The sequence below is a fragment of the Choloepus didactylus genome, chromosome 10 (assembly GCF_015220235.1).
Source record: "Choloepus didactylus isolate mChoDid1 chromosome 10, mChoDid1.pri, whole genome shotgun sequence".
NCBI lineage: Eukaryota > Metazoa > Chordata > Mammalia > Pilosa > Megalonychidae > Choloepus > Choloepus didactylus.
The window spans coordinates 1,508,334-1,530,255 of NC_051316.1; the positions used below are offsets into that span (position 1 = coordinate 1,508,334).

At 35.7% G+C, this 21,922-nt stretch overlaps 2 pseudogenes; both read left to right on the forward strand.

Annotated features, from left to right (window-relative positions):
• Positions 1–598: 598 nt before the first annotated feature.
• Positions 599–1,543, forward strand: LOC119505129 (annotated as a pseudogene).
• Positions 1,544–20,363: 18,820 nt separating this feature from the next.
• LOC119505130 lies at positions 20,364–21,325 on the forward strand (annotated as a pseudogene).
• The last annotated feature ends 597 nt before the right edge of the window (positions 21,326–21,922 follow it).

Sequence of the window (21,922 nt, forward strand, 5' to 3'; positions counted from 1 at the left end):
CATGATCTGATGTACACAAAGACCTGAGTTTCATAAGTAGGAGAACCTGCAGAAGTCATGCAGTCTCAACTACTTGAGTCCTCACTGATGAATGAAATCACCTGGCATGGCTGTTCATGGAAGGGAAAATGCAGCATATTTTCTTTTTTCAGTGTCAAACAATGGGTAAACTTTTCAAGATATAGAAATATTACCATATCCCCAAACAAAAGTTTGCTTCAAAATTAGGTTGAGTGTCTTTTACAGAATAAAAACTAGATAAATCTTTAGGGAAAAAATCCAAACAGGTGACTAGACATTAAAGAAAGGCGAGGGAGGTGGAACACTTAGGTGATTGACAGAAGATTCACTTTATCTCTCTGGGCATTTTTTCCTCATTTGAGGTGAATGAATTGATTGTTGTATGGAGACAAGACAATCAGAATAAATGCACTTCAAATTCTTTAAGTATTTGTGCCAAGCAGCAGGAAGTACACATTTTCCATTATCCACTACCATGATTGTTTGCTCATCATTGGAAATAATGCTGTGGTCTTTTTATTTTTTCTTTCAGATAATTTAATTTTCTGTTGGGAATTTGCCCTGCTGGATTAATTCCATGGAAAAAGTAAACAATATAACTCAATTCATTTTCTTGGGCCTTTCTCAGAACACAGCAGCTGCAAAAGTATGTTTTGTGGTGTTTTCTTTCTTCTACACAGTCATTCTTCTGGGAAACCTCCTCATCATGCTAACTGTTCACACTGGAAACCTTTTCAAGTTTCCTATGTATATTTTCCTGAACTATTTGTCTTTTGTGGACATTTGTTATTCCTTGGTGACAGCTCCCAAGATGATTGCTAACCTATTAACCAAGACTAAAGCTATCTCCTATGTGGGGGGTATGCTGCAACACTTTGGGTCACATTTCTTTGGTTGTACTGAGATCTTCATTCTTACCATGATGGCCTATGATCATTATGTGGCCATCTGTAAACCTCTACACTATATGACCATTATGTACCAGAACAGATGCAATAAAACATTGCTGGGAACCTGGATAGGTGGGCTCTTACATTCCATTATCCAGGTGGCTCTGGTTGTCCAGATACCCTTTTGTGGACCCAGTGAGATTGATCACTACTTTTGTGATGTCCACCCTCTGCTGAAACTTACCTGCAGAGACACATATGTTGCTGGTGTTGTCATGACAGCCAACAGTGGGACCATTGCTCTGGAGAGCTTCATAACCTTGCTAATCTCCTATACCATCATCCTGGTGTCCCTGAGAAAGTAGTCAGCAAAGGGCAGGTGCAAAGCTCTGTCTACCTGTGGCTCCCACATTGCTGTGGTCATCATCTTTTTTGGACCCTGTACTTTCATATACATGTGCCCTAATGTTACCTTTTCAGAGGATAAGATGGTGGCTGTCTTTAACACTATTATCACCCCCATGCTAAATCCCTTGATTCATACCCTGAAAAATACAGAAGTAAAGAATGCAATGAAGAACTTGTGGGGTAGAAAGTTTCCTGACAGGCTTCTAGAAAATACATGGAAGTGATAAGACTAAGCTGATGACCTTAAATTTTCTCAGTCTTGGTTAACTCATCTGCACAATGAAGAGAATAATAGCAACTGCACAGGGTTGAAAGGAACAAATGCAACAACAACATATTTTACACATGGAAATTAATATTTGTGATCATTATTATTACACTCATTGTAATATTTAATGGTAAGATAATTTTCTAAAATATCTAGGCTAGAGTAATTTTATTAAACTAAGAATATCATTGGGAACTTATTCGGCATCATTGTTTTTTTCCTCCCCATTCTGGTTTGTTTGCCATTTTCTTTAAAAAGTAAAAGTATACTGTGAAGTATTTATGGCTGTATTTTAGCATTTTGATATGTGATTAGGACAAATTAAGCACTCAGTTTGTGTATGTTGCCTGAAAAAATGAACACATGGAACTAGCAGGAAACTGAACCCAATTATTGTGATTTAAGTGCCCCCAAACATGAATTCTGCCAAAAAAACAAACCTAGAAAGCTTGGAATGAGAGGGGAAGAGTGAGCAGGACACAAGAGAGGCAAAACAAGTTTGAAAGTCAAAAGACTTGTTATCCTCTGATCCTTGAAAAGCTGTTTCCTTTCTCTTGGACTCATTGTCTTTACCCACACAAGGATTTTGGACAAATTTACCTTTAAAATCCCTCTTTTAATTGTAATTCCCATGAATATGCTTCTGCTAAATGGACTCTAATCTTTACCTGTACTCTGTAGCCAGAGAACCTATTAATATGAAGTGACTAACTGGAAAAAATTGAAGAAACTGTATAAAAACAGACACCTGTGAAAAATAGGTAACTGTGACTCAAATCAACATGGTGAATGCAATTTACTGTAAATTGTGGTTGGGAATCATATGTCATCCAATATTTGAACCAAGTAGCATTAACAAATAACTTGAGCCATTTCCCCCTATGTTCTTGACTTACCTAAGCAGAATTTCCAGCTGTAGATTCCAGAGATACTCATTCCAGAGAAACAAACATATGGCTTTCTCATGTGTACTGACACTTGCTTCAATGATATATCTTTCACAATGAGGCACAACCTGGTATTTTTTCCTGTAGCAGAACATATTACTGACCACCCCTCCACCATTGCTGCAACAGAAGTAAAGATAGGAAATAGTAAAGGAAGCTAGAAATCTGGATTAAAAGGTATAATCAGGAAGTCAAGATCCTTTGCTTTGGGATCACAGAAATCCATGATTATTGTCCCAGCATGAACATATACTCACTGGTGACTCTTGGCTTCCATTTCTTCAATTATAAAATGAGGGTTAGACTCTTGTTTCTTAAGATTGGCTTGTAATTGAAATCACCTTGAGAGATTTTTGAACAGATATGAGAACCAAGTCCAAGAAATTCTGATTCAGTAGGCCAGGGTTAAGAGGTATATAAAAATCTGTATTTAGAAAAGAGAAAAGCAAAAACAAAAACAAAAATTCTATAGTGATTTTTATGCAGCCAGTGGTCACTTCTCAGAAAATGTGGATTTGGCATCACTGGTACTAGATTTCACTGTTATTAGAGCTTATGAAGTCTGTAAGTCAACATAATCTAAAGATCCTTACTTTGGATATATACCCCCATCTAGTAGGCATGTAACACATGTAATACATGTAACACCATATTCTTTCCTTTGTGCTTTTCCACTAAAATGTTTGTAATATATGGGTATAATATTACTGATCTTGCATGCCTGAGGTCCCTAAGAAAATAAAAGCTGCCAGGTTCATGGTTCTCAAAAGCCAGGAAGGGAAGCATGTGTAAAACCACTCAAGATTCCACCAGTGACATTAAAAACTTTTCCCATCCACAAAAGTTTCTTGGAGTCAAACCCCATCAGAGGAGCTTCAAGAGTCTCCTCTTGGTTCTTTGGAAGGAGATGAACTCAAATGATGAGAAATCTGACCCTCCCCAGTTGCTGGGGGCAAGTCTAGTCAGCAGCAGCAATTTATTCCATAGATGTGTGATTACAACATTGGCTGTCAGCTTTTTAGGTTTTTAACCTTGCTGCCAAAAGACGTCGGATGTGGCTTTGCAAAACAGATGCCTTCATAAATGAAAATAAGTGGCATCACTTCTCATTTTCCAGATGAAGAAATTTATTTCATAATGCAAAACAATTGAAACATACCCCTCACCCCCACCCCACCCTGTATCTTTTGTCTGGTAATTATACTTCTGTTTTCTGGAGAATAAAAATTTTTAAACACTTTTCCATGTTAACTTGAATGAATATGTAAATATAGTTCTTATGCTTCTTACTATGGAATCCCTTTTATTTATTTAAACATATCCAGGAGATTAAGATATTTCTCATGTATCAGAATCTCCAGAAATTCACTATTTCTGTACTGCCTGAGTATCATGCTTCATTTTGTCAGTGTTCTGATATGTCCAGTTGTTGCAAGGTGACCAGCTTTCAGTATAATGACCTGCAAAGGGTAAGATATGACTTCCTTTTTATGCATTAGAAGAATGAGAGTTACAAGGACTATACCTGAATCCAACCTGAAATCTGAGATTATGCCCAGCCATGCCCTGCCTGTATTAGTTGAACCCCAGCAAATCTACAGACACATACATGAGCAAGAATTAAATGCTTACTGAATAAGGAATGAGTTTTGGAATGCCTAGTTACATACCATTACTGAATAGAATGATGCAAGAGTGGTGTGGTTAAATTTTGAAAGATGGGATTTTGAGGCATGTTCTTGAATATATAAAACCTGCCATATATTTATTTGAGTTACTTTGCAAGGAGCACTGAAACAAAAGGCCAGTTGGAGAGAATGGACACAAGGGACAGCACATTACTTTGGCTATACACATAAAAGTGAAATTCAAAATGTCTAAGTGTGTGGCCAGCCTCCCTTCTGCTTTTTCTTCCACTGATAACACGTGGGAAGAGATCAACATAGTATTAACCATGCTTGTATAGATTTCCTTTCACCCCTCCCTTGATAGATTATAGAAAGAGGGCGAAAAGAGATAAATACAAGCCATATTCAAACTGACTCCTGAAAGGTCTGTCTCCTATTCAGGGAAACCAAATAGGGACTACTTTGCAATCAGTTAATTTAATTCATTACTGAAAAATGTGGCCTATGTATTCATCAGCAATAGGCTTCTTAAAATAAATACCAAAATTAAACACTTGCCCATCCAGCTATAGACATCTCTATTGATCTTCAGCTTCTTGAATGAGATAATCCCATCAGGAGTTTTTCACAATTTAATTCATTAAATTATTCAATTTAATTTAATTTAACTTAATTAATTCAGGAGGTAATCACCACAAAACCAGTGTCAAAACATTCATTATTCTATTGAATTTTGGTCAAAGGGAATGAGCTGTCATTGAACTACATTTAACTGCAAACAAGTTGGGAGTAGACTTTCATTTAAGATGAAAATTTCCAATTCTTACTTGTGACTTTTAAGTCAGAGAAAGATTATTAAATAATCCAGAGTATGGCATTAATACTATGCACATTGCATTTCAGTTTAAATTGCCAGACTTGAATGTGGTTCTCCACAAATTGCATCTCCTCTTAATTAATTTGTTGGTGGAGTGAGAAGGAACAAGGAGTAAAAACCCTAAACATATCAAAGCAAAAGAAAATTGGTAAGAAAATCTTGGTTCTAGTGTTAATGCAATGGATCAAGTATGTGGTGGTCAGTATTTCAAGGGAACTGCATACATTTACAGCCAACTGTATGCTAGTAGGAGGTGGGTGGAAGGAGCACAAGCATAGAAGTTAAAGAACCTTACAGGAACCACAGCTCTGACACCTTGCTCACTTTGAGAATGACTTTCTTTCCTGGAAACCCCAGTTTCATCATGTGTCACAAGAGCAAACCTACAGGATTATTGTAACCTACAAAGTGCTTTATTAGTAATCTAACAAGTCCTCAGTAACTCAGAGATATCATCACACTGCCAAGAAACAACAAAGTTTCCTGTCTTTTTCTTCTTACTTCCAAGATGGCAGTAGTTTGTAATGAGGTTCTGTGGCTGGCTTGTCTTACAGGAGTACTTTGAATAGCTGCAAATCTATTATTAGGACATTCACATTGGTTTTAGGTGTCTGTTCACTAGCCTGCAGAATGTCATATATAATGAATTCTCAGGGGAGTGGGGTTGCTTTAGTTGCTCAGGGCCACTTGCAAAATGGTTGTCATCTTGATAAAAGAATAAAACATTAATACACTATTTTGAACCAGTGAAAAAAAACAAAACTAGACTCTGACCTGACCCTCTTTATCTTACTCATTTTCAATACACTTCATCAATTATGTGCCTCCCTTTGGGTTCTAGGCTCTCTAGAGTTTTCAAACAGTGTACATGTGGAAACTTTGGAAGGCAAAGCTGTTGTTGAAAACTTCATCACCTATAGCTAATTTCTACAAATGTATTCCTGACCTTAAACTTGGTTGCCTGTTTCACATGGAACAATAATATATTAAATGTATAAAACTCACTTTCTTAATGGGGGGCTGTGGTATAAGAAAGAGAACAAGAAAGTACCTTTCTGGTTATCTCATATTTGTAAGCTTGGTTAACTTTTACCCATTTTCTTGGCCTCAGTTATGTTCATCCCATGTGTTGTGGGAGCAGATGAAACTAGAAGACCTTGGAGATCCCTTCCAGTTCACATAGCTGGAGGATTCCTACATAAATAAGAGACACCTCATGGAACAAAGGTGATCTTGGCCAATATCCCAGTTTGAGTCACCCCCAGTAGTTTCTTAGTTCAATATTCTTCATTTCTCCTAAGTATGAGGGTCTTTCTGAGTGGAAGGAAAATAGTTTTGCACAGTTTAAGTAGTTAAAGTAAACCCCAAAAGACAAAACTTGTATTATGGGCAGAAAGGACTAACAAACTGCACCCAGGTTTGTCCATTTCTTCAGTTTAAGGAAAATCTTAAGTTCGAAGTTTTTATCACATGGTGGGAGATTCTCCATGCTGTACATTTACAGAAAGCATCAATTTATATATTTTATATGAGGTTACAAATGCAGTCTTAAAAGTAAATTTATAGGACTGCAAGATGTTGTTTACCATCAATCTTGAAATTTCTAGTCACTGGACTATACCAATGACTGGGTACAGAGATTTAATTACAGTATGCATATTTTTATAACTTCCATAATATACTGTGAATAGAATAATTATGTTCCATTGCATTATTTGGAAGCATAGTTTTTCAATGAAAATAGTTAGAATATACAAAATACTTGCAATGCATTTTGGCATTGCTTTATTACTATTGTTATTATTATTGTTGTTGTAATAATGGAAACCTCAAAAACTGGAAGTTTCATGACCTCCTTTACTATGAGAAATCTTATCTATAGCCTAAAGCAGGGCATGGCCACCAAACTATGCAGTCTAAAATTTGCCATGACAAAAGGACCTTGTTTTAATTTGCTAACACTGCTGAAATGTAATATACCACAAAATTGGCTGGCCTTTAACAATGGGGATTTATTTGTTTACATTCTTACAGTGTGGAGGCCATGAAAATATCCAAATCAAGGCATCAAGAGAATACCTGGACTTTTCGGTCAGATGGAAAGGCACAAGGCAGCATCTGCTGGTCTCTCCCTTCTCTTCTGGGATTTGCTGCTTTCAGTTTCTTCTTTAAGTGGCTTCTCCTGTTTCTGTGGCTTTCTCTCTCAGCTTCTATGTCCTTCTATATCAAATTCCATGTCTTTTTCTCTGTGTCATTCTGTCTGTATTTCATCCTTTTATAGAAACTATAGTAAGAGGATTAAGATCCACCCTGAATGAAGTGAGTAAAATATTAAATTAAGATCCTACTCACCAAAATATCCTACCTAGAATGGATCCACACCCACAAGAATAGATTAAATTTAAGAACATAATTTTCTAGGGCCATAAAACCTCTGCACCAAAACAGACATTAATGCCCACTATGTGTGGGATCAGTTAAGGACAAGATAAGTTGCAGAATGTCAGAGCTGGAAGGGATGAGGTCATCAGATCTACTGCCTTTGTGCACAAGTTCAGAGAAGTAAAAAATAACAGGATGAAAGTAGGTGACTGGTCTTCTCTCTTTGGAGTTTGCACCTTTAGATGGCAGCACATCATCCTCTGTACCTGCTGAATTTGTTGACCTTGATAAGATGGGACAAGGACTGGACACCAGAGGCATCATTTCCCTTCAAACAGCTTGTCCTGGCACCACACTTTCCTCATGGCATTCTTTATGCCTACATTTCTCAGTGTGTAGATGAGGGCATTAAACATGGGGGCAAACCACGGTGTAAAACATGGCAAACAACTTATCACTGACAGAATTAGCCATGGGGCATAAGTGAAGATGAGGGGCAAGAAGAACATGCATACCCCAGTGGTGTGTGAACCACAGGTGGAGAGGGCTTTGAGGCAGCTGTCAGATGAGTGGGTCCTCAGGGTGGACAGGATTATGATGTAGGAAATTATCAATACAACAAAGGTCAAAATGGACAGTACTCCTGTGGTGGTAATGTTTGCAATAACCAACCATCGGATATTGGTGCAGGCCAGCTTATCAAGGGGAATACATCACAGAAATAGTGGTCTATCTGAGTGGGGCCACAGAAAGGAAGTTCTGTGATAATTATTGAATGGATAAATGCTACAATAATAGAGGCCATCACCAGGACATAGCACAGCTGTCTGCTCATGATGATCATATAAAGAAGGGGTCTACAGATGGCTGCATAGCTGTCTTATATAAGTCATGGCCACCAAGATGAAGATTTCAGTGGTGCCAAAGGAGGGTATAAGACATCTGGGCCATGCAACTGTTGTAGGAGATTGGCTTCTGATGGACCAGTAAATCCGTTATCAATTTGGGAGGCACCATGGGGGTGAATTAGATGTTCATGGAGGACAGGTAGCTGAGGAAAAAATACATGGGCTGCTCACTGAGGTGGCTGCACCTGGTGGTGAGCAGAATGAGCAAGTTTCCCAAGAGAATTACAAAATAGCAAAGTGAGAACAGCTCAAAGCAGGCAGCCTTTACATCCTCATCACTAAAAAGGCCTAGGAGGATAAATTATGTGATGTTTTCATGTCCCATGGCTTCTGTGGAGTTGATAATTTAGAAGGAGAAATTAATATACATGGAACTCTAGAACTTTTGAAACTATGAATTGATTTTATTTTTTGAAAAGAGAATTTCAGTCTTTTTTAATTTTAAATTTGCAATTCAATACAGATCTAACATGTTGCAGAGAATGTATACTGAAAAAAATCTCTCAGTATAAATGGAGCATTTCAAAGTCAAAATTGCTTCAAATTTCAAATCTCAACCTCTTTAAGCCTGTTTCTTCTTAAAATGAGGAAAATTGTGAAGAATGAGAAACTGTAAGTGAAAATATCCATTAAAATATTTGATGCATAGTAATTTTGTAGATTTCTTTTGGATGAATTACATATGCAAATCTTTGTGTGTGTGTGTGGTTTTACAAATGGCCTTTAGAAAACTAATAGTCAAGTTAGAATTGTTCCATTAAAGTACATCAATGCTTTCAATTCACAAATAATTCAAGGTCCTTGGGAGCTTAAATGAGGATTTTTTTTGCTTTTCCTCCCCAATGACTTTTCTTTAAAATAACTAAATATAAAATATCCAAAATATCTAAAAAACTATGGACTTGAAAAACCTTATAGGAGGCTTTTCTACTAGTGAGTACAGGAGGCAGTTAGCCAGCATCTTTGCATTTAGTCAAGCTGCTAGAGAATCAAGACTCAAGAGCATATCCTAGTACCTGCCCCCTTAGCCCTCACTTTAGTCATCAACAAAGTGAAAAGTGTGGCCTTCTCATTAATTGCTCAGCACAAATCACCTGGGCTGTTTTCTACTGAGATTTTTATAACCCACTCCAGAATTTTAGAGGTAGTTTCCAGAAATCTATATTTTATTCAACAGGTGACTCAGATAATCACTCATATTTGGGACCCATCAGACTAAACAATTTCTATAACTTCTTTTCCTAAAACTTTTTAAATTTTATTTCCTTAAAACATACTGGTACAGAAGTGTATACTCATTTCTATGCTCTCCAGCCATTAATCAAATTTGCTCCTACTTTTTTGCTGCATTTTTCATACACTGACTCAATGAGCACACTGATTAAGAGCTATTATAATTCAAGAGTAGGCAATACAGTCTTTGGTATAACAAAATGCATTTTCATAAGGTATTAATTATGTACCAATAATGCATTTAAACTAAATACTTCAAAATATTTGGCACAAAATAACAAATTATAGATCACATTTCCTAACAAAATGTCTAGTTGTTTAAAATGTTAAGAACTTATTACAATAAAATTCCCAAAACAAAAGAACAAAAATATTATATAAATCACTTTGTGGCAAAGGACCTCATAAACTTATTTATGTAACTCAGCAGGCAGATTTTGGGGCTAGAAACAGTATGGAGAAAGTTCTAAATTGAACCAAAAATTCAATGAATGGGTGTTCAGGTCTGGTTAAAAGAGGATCAACTTTGTAAGGACCAGAAATCTCTGAGCATCACATTGTTGATAAGAATAAAAACTTCTCCAAATATCAGTAGCACACGTTTCTATTTCAGCAAAGACATTTTCTCTTTGATAACTTAGAACCCTGCTGCTCATTTGTCAAAGTTGTGAACAATATCTGGCAAAATTCTTAAATTTGACTACCAAGGCCACCCTTCAGAGGCTGATTCTGTTGTGTTCTCTCATAAATTGTTCCTCAATAGAGACAGGGACCATGGCACGTAGATGTCAATTGATGAAAACTGGTCTTAGAGATAACCTGAGTCATGAAGAGGTGAGCAAATGTCTATGGAAGGCCTACTGTATTTCCAGCTCTGGACACAACCAGACAGGTGCAGTGCCTACTCTCAGAGCTCTGGCCCCCTGGAGTCCAGACTGCCTTCTGCTTCTCAATCACCAAGAGCCTTTTCTTCTTTGTTTACTCTTGTGGAACTTGCAGAGATAATGATTTCCTCTATAAGTGCAAACAAACCCCTTTCTCTGTGTACCCTTCTCTGGGTTCCCTTGAGAAGATTCTGAAATCTTTGTGGACAAGGCCTACACATTGACTTATCTGATTGCCTTCTGCTCCTTTGGGCAATGCCTAGTGTTTTTCTTTCCCCTTGGCCTCCCCAGCATGCCCTCTGCAGTTGTCTGCCCAGTTGGCTTTCTTAGGCCCTAGGCTTCAGCTTCCTGTTGCCCCTCACTGTAGCCCTCTCTTGACTTTCTCCTTACCAGCCTGGCCACTGGGCTTCCCCAACTTCCCTTTTCTGGCTTCTGATAACTTGAGAGACTTATTGTAACTCTTCCTTAAAGCTGGGTCTTCAATAAGTAGAACAAATCAGGATTTCCAATGAGCATTTCCTTGAGATTTACTGTGAGCTTCAGATCTACGCAAATAATAGTCTCTTCCTGAATGCTATTTAGAATTATTATCATCAAAAAGACAATGGTTTCTTGAGGATTCTTATAGGTGGTACTAAAAGAGATTGGTAAATAAATGCATAATTCCCCAGCAGTTTCTTCTATTGTGCTGTCAGTTTTCACCACTGAGAAAATGGACTCTCTGTTTTAACAGTTAAAATCACTTTGTATGGGATATCAATTTATTGTTGAGAGCTAGCTAGGAAAAAAATAAAAATAAAAATAGCACTTTGATATTAAATTGAAATTTATATACACAGAAGGTTTGAAATGTAAAAAACCCAGCTAAGGGTTAAATAATGAAAATAGTTGTGTATTCACTGGCAAGACTATGACCCTTATCATAAACTGTGTATAATTAGAAACTCATCTATTCATGAGGCCTGCAAATCAGAAGCTATCCAGCAAACTGCCATCTATGAGCCATATATCTTAAAAAAGATTTTAACCCAAATTCAAATAATTACAATTTAGTAAACTTTAATTTTCCACATGTTTTCAGAAGGAATCATGAGAAGCATTCTGCAGTATAAAATATAGCTGGATAATCCATTTACCCAAATAAATGAGCAGCTGCCCTGAGGGGCAGCAGCAAAAGTAGTGGCAGTGGCAACCTCATACTACAAGTATCCCCTTCACAGAATGAGATACAACAACCATCTTTCTTTACTTCACTGACAACTTGCATTTTCAGAGTATTTCAAATAGCCTGATTTCAATTTTACAAAAATAAAATAATTTGATAAATAAAAATATAATTCTAAAATATGTTCAAGTAACCCACAGAAAGGCAGAGTATAAAAACAAAGAAGTGAAAAACAGGGAGCATGAATAAATAATAGAACACAAAATAGAAGACTTAAAGCCTAACCTATTGATTATTATATTAAACATATATGGTCTAAAACAAATTAAAAAACAAAGATTGGCAGACTGGATTAACAAACATGACCCAACTGTATACTCTCTACAACAAATTCAAGTAAAATATTGTGATATAGGCTGGATGGAAACAAAAGGATGGAAAAGATATAAAATGGAATATTAATAAAAAGAAAGCAGGAATAACTGTGTTGATATCATGTAAAGTAGACTTCAGCACAAAGAAAATTACCAGAGATAAAGAGAGACATTAATGATAAAAGAGTCAATCTACCAAGATAACATAGCTATTCTAAATGTGTATGCATCAGACAATATAACTGTAAAATATGTAAAGCAAAAAATAAGAGAATTGGAAGAGAAATAGAAAAATTAAAACCAATCTCAATAATTTACAGAACTAGACAGAACATCAGCAAGAATATAGAAGAGCTCAATGATGCCATCCACCAGCAGGATTGAATTGACATTTATAGACTCCACCTAACAGTAATAGAATGTACTTTCTTCTCAAGTGTCTATGGTACATATACCAAAATAGATCAAATTTTAGGCCATAATTACAATCATCACAAAATATAGTTTAATTTCTAAAATAGTTGCATGTGCCAGCCATTCTCCTCATAGTTCTTTATGAAAAAGAAATGAAAGAATATGAGTATACAAATGCTAATAGAAAAATGTCCATGGCAACTTCATTTGTAATAACCCCAAACCAGAAACAATACAAAAGTTCATTAAGGGAGGAACAAAAAAGTTCATTAAGGAAGGAACATATAAACAAACTGTTTTATGTCTGTACAATGGATTACTACTCAGCTATAAAAAGAATGAGCTATTGATAAAAGTGGCCACATAGATAAATCTCAACATAATGATGTTGAGTGAAGTAAACCAGACAAAAAGAATAGGTACTATATAATTCCATTTATATAAAATTCTAGAAATTGAAAATTAATCTATAGTAACAAAAAACAGATCAGTGGTCACCTGGGGGAAACTTTTGGGGGCAAAGAAAGTGTTCATTATCCTGACTGGGTTGATAGTTTTATAGTTGTATACATAAGTGAAAATGTATCAAATTATACATCTTCAATAACAAAATTCATGATTAATAACACTATACATGCTGTGCAAATCTTCACCCTAATTATATAAATATATGTAGATCTACATACATGTAGGTATATGTACATGATATAAAAAAATCTTACAAAGTATAGTTCAGTTTACCCCTTTCTTATGCTTTGTGCTATTACTGTCATAAATAAAAATAAAATTTACATATATATACATATATGTGAATACATATTTGAATGGTATTAACAGAACCAGTCAAATAATCTAACCTAGGTAAAACTGGAATCCCAGAGAAGGAGGAGAGAGAGAATAGGGCAGAAAAATTATTGGAATGAATATTGGAAATTGTCTTATATTTGATCATAAATTTCAGTGCAACCAAAGCAGGAAAATGCAAATTAATCAATAACTACATTTATTATATTCAAAAAGTGGAAAGCCAAATATGAAAACAAAACCTTAAAATCACTCAGAGGCAAAAAGTAATATTAGATCATATTATATATACAGCAACAAAGATAACAATGATGGCTGACTTCCTGTCAGAAACTGTGAGGTTATAATGTAATAGAAAAACATCATTAAAGTGTCAAAAGGAAAAAAGTAAAAAGAAAATAAATGTTAATACAAAATCTTGTGTTGAGTGAATATAGCTTTCAAAACTATAGGCAAAGTAATGACATTTTCAGATAATCAAAGCAAGAGATAAATGATTAAGAAATTATGTTATGCCAAAGGAGAAAGATGCTACATGGAAATTCAGAACTCCAGGAAGAAATTTATAGTACATATTTACAAATAAAAATTACTTTTTTCTTCTTAAATTGTTTAACATATAATCACCAATTAAAGACAGTAATAGCAAATAAAGTGCAAGTTTTTTAAAATATGAAGAAGAAAATTATGAAAATTATCACAAATCAAAGAGGAAACTGGAATTATCCTTTTGAGGTTCTTATATCACATATAAAGTAGTCTTATTTTAATTGAAGACAATTTGCAGTAATTAAATTATACCTAAAGCATTTAATTAAATGTGCAATGTATTTCATTATATTTATAACATTACTGATTAATTACAATAATATTTTATCATGTAAAGTACATAAGCAATCCATATGTCAATAAACTGATGAAGATGTAATGGTCGATGAAATGGAATATTGTTCAGCAATAAAAATGAATGAAGTACTGATAAATTCTACAATATGGATGAACCTTGAAAGCAGTCAGTCTCAAAAGATATATATCACATGATTCCTTTTGTAGGCAATGTCCAGGTTTTTCAAAGAAAGGAAATAGATCTAGTGTTTACCTAGTACTGGGGGAGGGGAGGTGGTGAAGAGGAATGGGGAATGTCTGCTAGTGGGTAACTGAGCTTCTTTTAAGGATAAGTATGTTCTAAAGTTAGGTTGTGGTGATGGTTTCACAACTCTGAAAACAGTAGTATTTTATATATGTGAATTAGTATTCTATGTAAATTATATCTAAATAAAACTGTAACAATGAATACAAGTTAAATTGCATGATCCTTTATACAGAATAAAAGACAGTGCAGCAACTGGCATTAAGTATTCCATTCCCACAAAGGCAGAATGTGTATATATTTTTTAATATTTAGTACATAACTGTGCTTTGAATTCTCAGTTTCTGTGATTAATATTTTAAGTAGATTGCATTGTATTTGATCATTTCATTTATTTAATTCACAGAATGACTCATTAAGTTTCATTACAGGAAATAAATAATATATAGCCTGAGGAAGGGCCACCTGTCTCTAATCTTAAAATGAACCCATAAAAGCTACATAATAGACATCTGCTTCAGTAGCCAAGTGTTGTGCACAGTGTCACCTATCAAGAGCTGGGGCCCATGGTGCTAGAGAAGTTTGTGTCCCACATCTCCAAGGAGCATGGCACAAGTCCCAAGCACTTCCTTTTGGGGTAGAGAGTGGGGTGTCAAGCATTATATACTCAGGTTCAGCTCCAAGAAAACAATCCCACATTTCTGCCTTAACATACATTATACATTTTTTTTCTCTTTTTGAGTCCATGATGCTAACTTTAAATTTTCATGCTAGCTGCAGGATGAAGGCTCTTAATAAAGCACGTGCAATCTACAAGTTGAGTTTCATCATTATTTTGTATGTGTATGTTTGAGATGAAATGTAGAGATGCAGGAGAGAGACTCTGAGATCTGGAATTCCAAAATCTCTGAATCTTGGGGCTAGAAGTGTCAGTTCCCTAACCTAGCTCCAAAAGAATAGCATCCCTGTGGCTAGAGAACAAAAAATGACTTTCCCTGAAACAGAAGCCACACAGCATTGATGTTTGTGCTTCCCCACATCAAATCACAGGAACCCTATTTATGTCCAGACCAATAATCATGGTCAAATCTCAGTTTAACACAAGTAAAGCTCCTAATTTGAGAGGAAATATCCTATACCACAATTGCATTTGCAGGACTTCAATAATATGAACTGCGTGAACTGGGAGAACACATTGTTTGATTGAAAGAATTTCATTCTGGAGAAGGGAGGATATATTGAATATGAACTTGGGATTCAGTGTTCAGATAAGGATATAGACAGTCATCTCCCTGAAGCCTGAAAAGAATAATGGGTTATAGCAAATGACCCCAAGACATGTGAATTTCATGAGATAAAGGAAAGTTTAAGAATGGGATGATTTGCAATAGGAAACTTGCACTGGGGAAAGGAGACTACTCAGACATTTATAGGGTTGTTGCAAAAAAGTTCTGACCCATCACTGATACAAGAAGACCTAAAATACTATCATAATCATCCAGTTACAGTGGTGGCTTATGGATACCACATTGCAAATTGAGTTTTGTTTTGACACTGCTTCATGGCAGGCTCAGTGCACCTGTGGATCTATCCTGTGGTTATTTTTCCATTATTCAAATGCTCAATTGGAACAGATATATTTAATCCCTGGAAGAAATCTCCTATTGATTCTTCTGTAAGAAGAACACTTAAATCAAAGGCAAAATAGAAAATCAGAAGAGAAATCATATTTTATAAGGCATTTCAGAGAAAATGGCAATTGTAGATTTGAAAAATTCAAGGTACCCATAATATCACCATGAAATTAATTGGTCTAGACCATGCAACAAGTGAAATATAGCATATCACAATGAACTATTATAATGTCACTCAAGAGTTAGCCTCTATAGAGACTGCAGTATCAGGAATATTAACTTTATTAGAGTATAAGAGCTTCTAGTACTTGGACTGTAGCTCTGATTTTGTGAATGAATATTTCTGCAACCCCATGAAAGGATTAAACAAAAGAAATACACCTTTACATGGCAAAACACAATATTATTTTACACCAGGACCATGTAATCTCCTGCTATTTTTTTCAAATAGAACCCCAAGGGATTTAATCTTCTGAATATTATGCAAAATATCAGAATAGTCCACTATATTGACACCACCATGCAAAACACTCTGGCAAGCAAGGTCATATGAAAGAGAACTGAAATACCTAAGCCAATTGCCACATTTATGAATGAGGCCATCTTGGGCCATCTACCCCATTTGAACTGGAATGTGTTTCCAGGTGAGACCAGCAGAAGAAACACCCAGCTGTATCCAGCCCAAATTACAGAAATTTAAGAAAATTGCGTTTTTTTTTAATCTAAGTTTTGGTGTTGTGATTTTAACCCATTTATATTTTAATTAAATTTTGTGACTTTAAGCCACTAATTTTGGTTTCTTTTTTGTTTGCTAGTACACAGTAATAGATTATTCATACATGACTAAATTATATATATGCCAGAAATTTGAAGTAAAGACCATGAAGAAGTTTCAGGTACTGCCAAATGCATGAAGATCTCAGAAGTACTGCATTCATGGATGCAGAAATTCGCTCAAATTTTTTTTTTTAAATTAGTTATTGTCTGAAACCTGCTAGCACTAGGAATTAGGCACAGTACTTGCTGAGTCTTTGGATCCTGGAAGCAACATATAGTGTCATGGAAGTGCTATTCTCCATCAGTAACTGAGGAGGCTGCTAGTTTTCAGTGGGATTCACTGACATGAAAGAAAAGGCTCAGGCCCCTTTTGGGTGAAGATGAGGATCACCTGAGCAGGTAAGCTAGTAAGTGCTGACAGCTGAGTGTGGGGGCGATCTAGCCTGGATTGTTGGAAGAGTAATTTGCTGGGTACCAATTATGGCCCCAAGACCAGCTGCAGCAGTAAGGACTGAAACTTGATTTTCTGACCTACTTTAAGTCATTTAAGGAGACTAGAAATGGCACTTGAAGAATTTGACTTACATCTCTCCTTGCAAGAAAATGAATTCTCCCCTAGGGCCTCTGGAAGGAACACATCCCGACTTTATTTCAGTTTACTCTAAAATGGTTTACTCTCAAAAAGTTAAAAAAAAAAGAAAGCCTACACTACAGGAATAAATGTTTCTTTCTCCAGAAATCAGCAGAGACACAATTAAGAAGAAAAGCAATGAACCCCAGTAGCACTATTGAACACACCATTTTCCAATCAAATAGAACTCTTTAAAGGAGTGGAACAATTCAAAAATTCAAATTCAACAGCACAAGGTCCCCAAAACAACAACTGTGATTTACACACACACACACACTCCCATATACACATGTACTTTAATTAATTAAAAAATACATATATTAAAATGCAATCACATAACATATCTCTGCTTAAATGTTTTGAATTAGTGATAAAGCCCTTAATTTGAGAATCCATTGAGCTTTAAATTTCACAAAAAAGGGGAAATTTTTGATTTTTTTATTTTAAAGAAATGTAAAGAAAAAAGGAAATTAAAGAACATTGTCACATCTTGGACATGTTTCTGGCTATGGACTGAGACTGGGGAAATGCTTTCCCAAGGTCATTATCCTTTTGCATCATTCTCTTTAAATAGACCTTCTAAGAAGTAGAGGAAAGGATATTTATTGTCAAAGGTGCTGTGAAATGGTACATCTCAGTAAGTGAGACAGAACCAGAACCAACAAAGTCTGACTCCTGCCAGCTGTAGAGTTTGTGAGAACTAAGTATTCACCAAGCAATTCTGAAGATTCCCTGGTTCTAACTATTCACCAAGTAATTCTGAAGGCATCATTCCTGCTTTATTTTGGTCAGCTGCTCTCAAATATTCTCAGAAAGAGATGGACAAATGAAGCAAAACTGGAGCCCTGGAAAATACGGGTGAATTTATTTTCTTCTAAAGCTATGTCTTCTAATCTACATAGAAGTTTTGTGAAAAAGAGGGATTCATTAATTTGCTACATTTTAAGCATGTGCAATATGTTTTCAAGACACTGTTCTCAGAAGTAAATGGAGATAAAAATTATTCAGAGGATACTAATAAGATGATAAAGTGTATTCATTTGCAACAAAGGGATAGGATAGTGTGAATGTGAGGAAGAAAATGCCAATCAAAAGCTTTATCATTTCAAAGGTATGTGAGGCATTTTCATGCTTGAGACTTTCAGAAAGGAGAGGAAGGAATCATTTAGGTTGGATCTTTATTTAAGGTGTAAGTAGGACTCCTCTTCTCTCCCCTAGGACCCCGTGGTATAAACAATGATGCCACAAATCATCCAGTAAATAAATGACTAATTTCTCCTGGATGAGAATCATGCAGCAAAATTCACAGTTGTCAGAAATTGCTATGATTTGAGCTCCCTCAAAATCAAGTGCTCTCTTAGTGAGGAATAGTATATTTATTTTTTAATTCAGAAGGAAAAGCCAAAGGGGATTCATCATGAAAAAGCAGAGGGATGTGCTTGGAGCTTTGAATTTTAATATTATTACATCATTATGGTTATTGTTATTTTGCATTGCATAAGAGAAGACATACCTGTAGTGACTATTCCACCCACTCTAATTTGAAGACCTGAGGACACGCAGTCATGCAGTTTCACCCAAACTGGAAGTTGCAGTCATAGGTGTTGCTGCAAACTGGTAGCTGAGAACAGAGAATGCAGTAATAGCTGTAAGCACTAAATTTGATAGGAATGTTGAGGCAATGTGACCTTGAGTGGATAAAGACCCTAATGATTATAAGATACTGTGTATCCAGAGCCTAACATTTAATTAGAGGAATCATTTATATCTATGGTGTGATTTGAGGAGGCACCATGAAAGATCCTTAAATCAAAGCTATTACACAAATTAATCCCACCCAAACACTCCAGTGATGCCACTAGAGTACCTGAGATAGCAAGGCTGAATTTTCCTAGACCCATTTAAATTATCTTTCAGTAATGACCACTTCTAGAAATATTTAATTCATCCAAACCAGGAGAACTAAAATAAGCTGGCATAAAACTTGAAAGGTTAGAAGAATGCATGAAGGAATGATGACTGTTTTTGGTTGTTGTTGTTGTTGACGGAGAAATGGTTGATAGACCAAGACCAAGTCAAAAACAAGTCTGGAGATTCCTCAAACCCTCTCAGTTTGAAGATGGAGAATTTACCTTGAGACTTCAATTCCCCACCTTTCAAATCAAACAGATCATGATTTTTCTATCTCTACCTCTTTATGAGAATTATGTAGCTATTTCAGGCTGGGAAGTGATTCTATATCATGGTAGAAATAACTCTTAGAATGATAGAGATGATAATGAAAGAAAACTCTATCAAAGCACAAATGGGGAAACAGAAGTTCCATAATATTAAATGATGCAACCAAGACTGTAGCCTGTTTACTCAGGTTTATATAATGTTTGTTTGTATAATTCTGATTCTGTTTATACTATACTCTCCCACAACCTGACTATAAAAAGCTTGAGATCAATTCAAGAGTATAATCTCAAATAAACAAAGACCTGAGTTTCATAAGTAGGAGAAACTGCAGAAGTCAGTCTCAACTACTTCAGTACTCATTGATGAATGCAATGGCCAGGCATGGCTTTGTTCAGAAGCTAAAATGAGTGCTTATGTTCTCTTTTCTGAGTCAAAAAAGAGGTGAACTTTTCCAGATATAGAAGTATTACCATATCCCCAAACACAAGTTTGTTTCAAAATTAGGCTGAGTATCTTATACAGAATAAAAACTAAATAAAGTTTAGGGAAAAAAACAAACAGGTGACAAAATCTTTAAAAAAAGGTGAAAGAGGTGGGATTCTTAGGTAGGTAAGTTAGAGGATTTGCATTATCCCTCTGGACATTTTTTCATCAATTGAGGTGAACGAATTTTCTGTCATACAGAGACAAGATGATCATAATACATGAACTTCAAATTCTTTAAGTATTTGTGCCAAGTAGCAGTAAGTACACATTTTCCATTGTCCACTATTGTGATGATCTGTTTGCTCATCATTACAACTAATGCTGTGGTCCTTTTTATGTTTTCTTTCAGATAATTTAATTTTCTCCTGGAAATTTGCCCTGCTGGATTAATTCCCTGGAAAAAGTAAACAATGTAACTCAATTCATTTTCTGGGGCCTTTCTCAGAACCCAGTAGTTGCAAAAGTTTGTTTTGTGGTGTTTTCTTTCTTCTACACAGTCATTCTTCTGAGAAACCTCCTCATCATGCTGACAGTTTGCACTAGCAACTGTTTCAAGTCTCTGATGTATTTTTTCCTGAACTATTTGTCTTTTGTGGACATTTGTTGCTCCTCAGTGACAGCTCTCAAGATGATTGCTGACCTATTAGCCAAAACTAAAACTATCTTCTATGTGGGATGTGTGTTGCAACTCTTTGGGTCACTTCTTTGATTGTACTGAGATCTTCATTCTTACCATAATGGCCTATGATCATTATGTGGCCATCTGTAAACCCCTACATTATATGACCATCATGGACCAGAACAGATGCAATATGTTGCTGGGGATCTGGATACGTGGATTTTTACACTCCATTATCCAGATGGCTATGGTGGTCCATTTACCCTTTTGTGGACCCAATGTGATTGATCACTACTTTTGTGATGTCCACCCTCTGCTGAAACTTGCCTGCACAGACACATATGTTGTTGGTGTTGTCATTGTAGCCAACAGTGGAGCCATCACTCTGGGGAGCTATGTTACCTTGCTAATCTCCTATACTGTCATCCTGGTGTCCCTGAGAAAGCAGTCAGCAGAAGACAGGCACAAAACCCTGTCATTCTGTGGCTGCCGCATTGCTGTGGTCACCATCTTTTTTGGACCCTGTACTTTCAAGTACATGTGACCCATACTACCTTTTCGGAGGATAAGATGGTGTCTGTCCTTTACATCATTATCACCCCATGTTAAATCCCCTGATTTATACCCTGAGAAATGCAGAAGTAAAGAATGCAATGAAGAAACTGTGGGGCAGGAAGTTTCTCTTTCAGGCTAATAACAAGTAGTTAAAAGTGACGAGACTTTAACCTGATGATCTTAAATTTTCTCAGCCTTGGTTAACTCATTGTCATAATGAAGGGAATAATAGCAGCTGCATAGGGTTGGAAGGAACAAATGAGACAATTTCACACTTAACAGATGAAAAGTAATATTTGTGATCATTATTATACTCATTGTAATATTTAATAATCAGATAATTTTCTAAAATATCTAGGCCAGAGAAATTTTATTCAAGTAAGAATATCAACAAGAACTCATTCAGCATCATTTTTTCTTCCCCATTCTGGCCTGTTTGCCATTTCCTTTAAAGAGTGAAAGTCTACTGAGAAGAATTTAAGGGTGTTTTCTAGCATTTTGTAACATGATTGGAACATATTAAACAATAAGTATGTGTATGTTGCCGGAAAAAAAGAATACATAAATATAGCAGGGATCTGAACAAAATCATTCTAAGTACTTCCAAACAGATTCTGACAAAAACCAAAGCTAGTAAGCTTGGAATGAGAGGGGAAGAGTGAGCAGAATGTAAAAGAGGAAAAACAACATTAAAAGACAAAAGACTTGTTATCCTCTTATCTTTGAAAAACTGTTTTCTTTCCCTT